At 35.1% G+C, this 6,454-nt stretch overlaps 1 long non-coding RNA gene across 1 annotated transcript; it reads left to right on the forward strand.

Annotated features, from left to right (window-relative positions):
- Positions 1-5,100: 5,100 nt before the first annotated feature.
- LOC104211834 (uncharacterized) lies at positions 5,101-5,649 on the forward strand. Its single transcript, XR_707236.2, has 3 exons — positions 5,101-5,325; positions 5,421-5,478; positions 5,578-5,649. It is a non-coding gene; the product is annotated as an uncharacterized lncRNA (long non-coding RNA).
- The last annotated feature ends 805 nt before the right edge of the window (positions 5,650-6,454 follow it).

A 6,454-nucleotide genomic window follows, 5' to 3' on the forward strand; every position in this document is an offset into this window, starting at 1 on the left:
TTGACCTTAGTATCATTTGACATTTATATATCTAAATTTAGTCACATGTTCGATGGAAATACTTGAAAAGAATACAAAATTGCGTTATTTTTCCTTAGTGAATTAGTTAGTATGTTTAATTCATGAAACTTTGGCGTCTAGGAAATTCCTTATGAGTTTTAACAGATCAGTGTCATTTCTTGATTCAGAACCTCTTTCATTGACCCCCATTTAGAATTATCACTTATTAAAATATTTTGGATAATTTATTTTCATTTTTCTTAGATCCCATTAAAGTTTATAGGTTCAAGTTTAGTTTCTGATTTTTTAGGTCTTGTTTCTGTTGATGCTAAGTGTTCATATGGTAATTTTTTCTTATGTGCTATCGTCAATGTAGTCATCTGGTCTAGTACTTTCTGTGATTTGTTACATTTAGTTGCATTGAATTGATTTAAGGAATTGTCTCCATGTTTTAGGTATCGGTTTGGTCTAATAAAAAAGAAAAGCTAAAAAGGGAATGAGCATGAAATTAGTTTTTATTTCTTTAGTTTTATTTATTTTGCTTCTATTACATTGTCCGCTAGGAGCATGCCTAGGCCGACTACACTTGGATAGGCAAGACATTAGGACGTTCGTGCTTAAGTTTCTTTTGAGGTGAGAGGTTGCCTCATTAAGTTAAATTTATCCGGGGAATGCCCTAAATGATTTGTAGATATTTCATTCCGAAGAATGCCCCGAAGAACTTTGTAAATATTTTGGAGGTCTCGACGAGCACCGTGGAGGAAGTATAGTATAGGCTAGCATAGGATTTTACTTTTTCTTTTTTTTTCTTTTATTAGGTGGGGACGACCTCGAACCTCTTTTGATATTTATTTGCCTATTGTGTGTTTTTTAACCTCAATTTGAATATTTTAAAAGCCAACTAGATCAAGTATGCAACCGTACTAGTTACGGGACTTGGGGAGTGCCTAGCAACTCTCCGAGTCAAATGAACTCTCTTACCCGAATCTCTGGTGCAGACTTAGTTTTGGAGTCCAAAGTGTTTAAAAAGGAAAAATTATTTTTATAAAACGGTGATCTGGCACACCGAAACCAATGTCAGGTGGAGACTCTGAGTTAATCCTTTTGAACACCATCTTTGTCACTTTCTAATTGAAAACTTTTTTTGAGCTTTACAAATCTTTTTATATTTTTGAGTGGGTTTAGTGAAGTTTGTGAAAAAAAGGGTGTGACATTTCTGGCGACTCTGCTGGGGAGTTGTAGGTTCGAGCTAGTACTTGATCTTGTTGGCTTTTAGGATATTAGGTTGAGATTTTTATGTGTTTTGTTTGCTTTATTTGATTTTTATTTTTGTTTATGTCCTTTTATTATTTTGCTAGCTGCTTATTTGTTTACAGTTTTTTCTTTATGTGTTACTGCTTTATAAAATGTCATCATTTGCATAATCATGAGTCTTCTTTCTGCAACAAGTCTTCCGGAGTACGTTTGAGCGTACACGGCCTTTTTGTGAGTCACCCGTGTCTTTAGGGGGTGGCGTGGGAGCATGGAATGGGCGGACAGCTAGAGCAGCCTCCATCGACCACATGCCGCTCCGAATTGCTTTGTCTAGTGAACCCCAAACGTAGGTCAGCCTTTAGGTCATTTTTTTTGCATCATGTCATTTATACCTAGTAGGGCTTGGTCCCAGGTACCGTGTCCCTTTGTAGGAAGCCTATCCAACAATAACAACTCAGTATAATCCCACAAGTGGGGTTTGGGGAAGGTAATATGTACGCAGACCTTACCCATACCCCGAGGGGCAGAGGCTGTTTCTATGAGACCCTCGGCTCAAGACAGCAACAAAAGACGATACATTAGTACTATCAATAGACTCATACTAAAATAACATAAAATACATAACATAACATAAAATAACAGCAATATGTAGGAAGTCTATCCAAATTTTGTCAAAATGGGCTCGTGGCCCAAAAAAACATTCAATCATCCTATGTGATACATGTTGCATCTTTGAGGGTAAAAAGGTCATTTAGCGGACCGATGTTTGGGAAAGTAGGGTGAAAAATGAAGCAAGTAGGGCCTAGTTGTATTTTTCTTACACAACTTTTACAAAATAAAAAAAGGACCAAAAAAATTGAAAATGAAAAATCCAAAAAGATTTTACACTTTCCCATCATTTTCCAAAAAATCGAAAAAAAGAGAAAAAGAAAATCCAAAAAGATTTTACATTTTTCATAATTTTTAAAAAACACAAAAAATATTTTTTTTTTTCAAATTAGTGTCATTTTTAAAGCTTTCTCCTAGGGGTGGGCATATATCGGGTAAAACTGATAACCTGAACCGTTAATTACTTATTGGGTTATCGGTATTGGGTTAACGGTTCGGTAACGGGTAAAAAATAAATTCTTATTGGGTTATCGGTTCAGGCTCGGTTTATCAATTCTGTTATTGGGTAAACCGATAACCCAATAAGGGTTTACTAATTTACTAGTCTACCCTTAAGTATATACTAGTAATACTAGGGTTTCATTTTCATATACTAATTTTGCTTTCTCCGCCAGATGCTAGTCCGTTGTCCACCTCACTCACTCCCTATCACCCTCAGTCCTCACCCTCAGAAGTCAGACCTCACCAGTTCTCCGCCAGTCCGCCACCGGCCACACTGCTCAAGCAGTCAAGCCCTCACCAGTTCTCTGCCTCACGACTTACGCAGTTACGCCCACACGACTGAGCCCATCAAAACTCAGTTTTCTATATCTTTTTCCGGCAGAGCATTGCACTAAGGTTAGTGTTTCATATCCCATTTCTGAATTCGTCTTAGTTTGGTATCTTAGAAATCAATTTTTGCATATTTTCCTTTTTTATGAAGCTCAAAAAATGGTTTCCCTAAAATGTTTGGTTTCTTGAATTTATACTACACTGATTGTTTGGTTTCCTTTTTCACACTATACTGATTTATACTACACTGATTTATACTATAACATCATGCAAATTTAGTGGGTAACATCCTGAAAATTTGGTGTTGTATAACAAACGAAGGTGGTGTTTTCTTTCTCTGTTGTCCGTACTTATCTTTTATTTTATCCTGCATGATAGTTGCTGCTTAGACTGAGTTGTTTCCCATCCTCACTTGTTTGCTGTCTATGTTGTGGCACGAAGTATTGATCATTTATTCAAAAGATATGTGTTTCATTTTAAGATTTTAAGCTAAATATGTAGTTATATGTGTTTCATTTTAAGATTTTGTTGTCTCGCTGCTTGATTTCTTTTAAATCAAATTAACAGTGACACAAAAACATGGCTGAAAATATCATGATTGATAAGGTGATTAGTAAAAGTGGAGCTTCTAATTCAAATGCCACATCGCAATCTCAATCAGTTCAATCGAAAGCAAAAAAACAAAGAAAAAAGAGGTCTGTTGCATGGGAACATTTTGACCAAATTATTGACCCGGAAGAAAATCAAAAGGGTGTTTGTAAACATTGCAAAAGAGAATATTTTGCCGATTCAAAACATAATGGTACGAAATCACTCGTTACACATATGGCCAAGTGTATAAAAATGCCTTTAGATGTTGCAAAAAGTCAATCAAAAATAGGCTTTAAACCTATTCCGGGGGGTAATAAGGGTGATGCAGCTGTTGTTCCTTGGAAATTTGATCAAGAACAATGTAGGAAGGCTTTGTGTTGTATGGTGATCGTTGATGAACTTCCTTTCAACTTTGTTGAAAAGGAAGGTTTTATGAATTTTATGAAAGTTGCACGACCTTTTTTTCGAATTCCTTCACGTAGAACTGTGACTCGGGACTGTTTTGATCTTTTCAATGATGAAAAACGTAAGTTGGTGAAGCTTTTTAAAGATCAGAGAGTTTGCCTTACCACTGATACTTGGACTTCCTTACAACGAATAAATTATATGTGTATTACTATTCATTGGATTGATAGTGAATGGAAAATGCATAAAAGAATTATCAACTTTTGTCCAATTTCTAGTCATAGGGGTGAAGATATGGCAAATAGTATTGTTAATTATTTGAAAGAGTGGGGGTTACAAAGATTTTCACTGTCACAGTTGATAATGCTAGTTCAAATGATGTGACGGTGAAGGAGCTTTCTAAGAAGTTAACTAAATGGGGGACCAATTCTATGAATGGTAAGCACCTTCACGTGAGGTGTATGGCTCATATTATGAATCTTGTTGTTCAGGATGGTATAAAAGAATCAATTGTGTCTATTGAACGTATTAGGCAAGCAATGAGATATATCAGCCAGTCTCCGGCTAGGTGGAAAAAGTTTCAAGAATGTTGTGATGAAGGAAATCTAGTTAGGAAATCTTTATGTTTGGATATTCCTACAAGGTGGAATTCTACATACTTGATGTTGAACAGGTCTATTGAATATGAGAGTGCAATTTTAGAATATGTTGATCATGATATTGGCTTGTCACATCATCTTGAGTTTGTTGATATTGTGGATGGAAGTCCTGCAGGTACACTTTTGAGTAGTGATTGAGAGGATGTAAAGAAATTGACAAAATTTCTTGAAATCTTTTATAAGCTTACTGTAAAGGTATCTGACTCACTTTATGTTACATCAAATCATCATTTTCTTGAAATTTGTGAAGTTGCTGTTTACCTGAAACAATTGATATTAAATGAAGATGTTCTGTTGGGTTCAATGACAAAGAAGATGAAGGAGAAATTTGATAAGTATTGGAGTGACCCAGAAAAAATGAACAAAATGATTTTTATTTCATGTGTTTTGGATCCTCGGTACAAGTTTGATTCTGTTAGTTTTGCACTTGCGAAGATGTTCGAAGAGAAAGGGCCAATTATCGCGAAGGGAGTGCATACATACATGACTTCATTGTTTGATGAGTATGTAAAGTCTTATTCAAAAGATAAAGGTTGTCGTCCCTCTTCATGTTTATCTAACTCTTCATTGGACACAATGGAAACTTCAAATGGATCTTTTGGTTCTTTCTTTGAAGAATTAAAAAGACATAAAGCTGGGATTGGAGGTTCAGATTCTAAATCAGAATTGGAAAAATATCTTACAGAAGAAGTTGAAAATGAAATAGCAGACGGTAATATATTGCTTTAGTGGAAAGTAAACTCACCTAGATTCCCCATTCTTGCTGAGATGGCTCGGGATGTATTATCTATTCCTATTTCAAGTGTTGCATCTGAATGTGCATTTAGCACTGGAGGGCGTATTCTTGATTCATTTAGGAGTTCATTGACTCCTAAATTGGTGGAAGTTCTCGTGTGCCTTCAAGATTGGCTTCGAAGTGAGCCATTACCTGTAAGTGTTGAGGAAGATTTAGATGTTCTCGAGCAACTAGAACAAGGTAGCAATATTTTAATTTATTTGATTGTATATTATTTTTATAAATAGTTTATTTAATATTTTTGTTGTTTGACTTGTTAATATATATTCTCATAGATTTTGCCAATCTTGGAAACGAACCCTGCGATGATGATATGTAGAATCTTAGATAGTTGTAAGTTAAAACTTTGGTAAGTTAATTATTCAACTTATATAACACATAGTATGATTACAAATATTACTTACTTAATATATTTTCTTTTTATGTTTATAGGTGTAACCATGCCTCGACTTTGTGGTCTCAAAGCTATCTCACATGTTTGGAGTCACTATGAAAGGATTGAAGACGGTGATGATGGATGGTGGAAAGTAAGATGCAGTTATTGTCATCTTGTTTTATGTTACAATGCACGAGAAACTGGTACTAAGTCCTTAATGAGGATGTTGAGCATTGTTTGGAGCACAATTTGGTGAAACCTATAAGGATTGAGTAGTTGTTGTGTTGTTTACTTGAATTTGAACTATTATTATTATGTTTGGACTTTGGACTTGTTAATCTTAAGGTTGCTACTACTTTGCATTGTTATTAATGTGTTTGAACTATTACTTTGGAGTTTGGACATTACTGTGTATACATCTGTTTTTGGGTTGTGAAAGTTGGGATCTTTTTATCTCCTATTTTTGTTAGATTGGAATTTTGAGCTGTTTGTACTTTGTATGCAGGCAATTGAGGTACTGGGTATATTTAGTTTGAGGCAAAAAATATGCAGCTTTGTGTGCTGAAATTATTCAGTGAGAAGTTTGAACTGAAATTATTGTGAGAAATGTTGGTTTTATGTGCAGCTTTGTGTGCGGTTTATGTGCAGTTTAAACTGAAGTTTAAATTCATCAAATGCTTGTAGTTCTGCGGCTTCTGCCACAATATATAGCAGCTTCCTGTAAACTTTGTACAAACGTTCAGCAATCAGCACTCCTAATTTTAGTTTTACCTTATCGGGTAAACCGATAACCGAACCGATAATGATCAATAACCGATTAACCGATAATCGATAACCAATATCTTATCGGTTTGGTTATCGGGTTATGATATTTGTAAACCGATAACCGATAGGCAAAACCGATAATACTCAAAACTGAACCGAACCGACCGA

Source organism: Nicotiana sylvestris, chromosome 11, assembly GCF_000393655.2.
Source record: "Nicotiana sylvestris chromosome 11, ASM39365v2, whole genome shotgun sequence".
In the NCBI taxonomy this organism is placed as follows: Eukaryota; Viridiplantae; Streptophyta; class Magnoliopsida; order Solanales; family Solanaceae; genus Nicotiana; species Nicotiana sylvestris.